The 1052-nt window shown below is 45.1% G+C and overlaps 1 pseudogene; it reads right to left on the bottom strand.

The window, feature by feature from the left end:
- Positions 1 to 683: 683 nt before the first annotated feature.
- LOC119432092 (U2 spliceosomal RNA) lies at positions 684 to 825 on the bottom strand (annotated as a pseudogene).
- Between the last annotated feature and the right edge of the window lie 227 nt (positions 826 to 1052).

Raw genomic sequence — 1052 nt, 5'->3', positions numbered from 1 at the left:
GGCCAGTGGAGCGTGCGACTGACCAAACACGCAAACCTGATTTTATTACAGCGCGGACACTGCAGCCGAAGGCCCAATGCTGCAGTTCGTCGTCAAAAACTGGTTGGCAAGCTATCATAAATGCACCACAACCACGCCGCATACGCACGTGTACACATTGATGGCTAGCTGAAGACTCCAGGAGCAACCCACACTAAGCTTTGTTGCAACGGCGACTTCGCTCGATTTCGCATGGGAATAGCGTTCTGGAATACTCCGTTCCCTGTAGCACCAACAAACTTGCAAGAGTCACGACGTTTTTGAAAACTCGAGCAGAGCAGGTCGACCGACCCGAGTAATGCTTCCTTCAAGTAGCACCGGAGTGGCGTAGTTTTCCACCTGCCATCGTACGCGAGAGGGCGCCACTCAAACTTCCGGGGCCTAATAAAGGTTAGGCTAACAGCTAACCCGATTTATGACCGAGATATGAGGTCGCTGCAGCACGATAGCGCATGGCTATGGAAAGACATACACGAGTTGTATTGTGTACAAACTATATCACTGCTCACAAAAAACTATATAATGACCACTGCTCACAAAAGGCATTCTTGCATCATTTATCCACGAAACGTATATAGTGGATTTCCTTATGCATTAGTTGTTTTGCAAGTATCACTTATATTTGTGTGTCAACAATACAAAGGTGAGCGTGGACCGATCACGGAGGTAGTGCACTACCGAGCCGACCCGCGGCGAAGGTGAAGCAGGCTTCAAGCACTCCGCCCGTAATAATAATAATAATAATAATAATAATAATAATAATAATAATAATAATAATAATGAAATAAATCATTCAAGATGCATTGCTTCAAGTCGATGGGTATACTGGAATCGTTTGTCAACAGCACATGGACTCACGAGCAGGAGGCATTGCCATATGCATTAAGGACAATATGTATGTACAACCATACACCCTTGACTTGCAAACGAACAATGCCACCGACTGTGGGGATGTCTATGCCGTACAAACGAAAAACAAAATTTCATATCCACTGTGTATATATCTCCAGATA

This window comes from Dermacentor silvarum, chromosome 10, assembly GCF_013339745.2.
Source record: "Dermacentor silvarum isolate Dsil-2018 chromosome 10, BIME_Dsil_1.4, whole genome shotgun sequence".
In the NCBI taxonomy this organism is placed as follows: Eukaryota; Metazoa; Arthropoda; class Arachnida; order Ixodida; family Ixodidae; genus Dermacentor; species Dermacentor silvarum.
The sequence above is the reverse complement of the archived record's forward strand: the minus strand, read 5'-3'. Positions and strand labels throughout refer to the sequence as shown.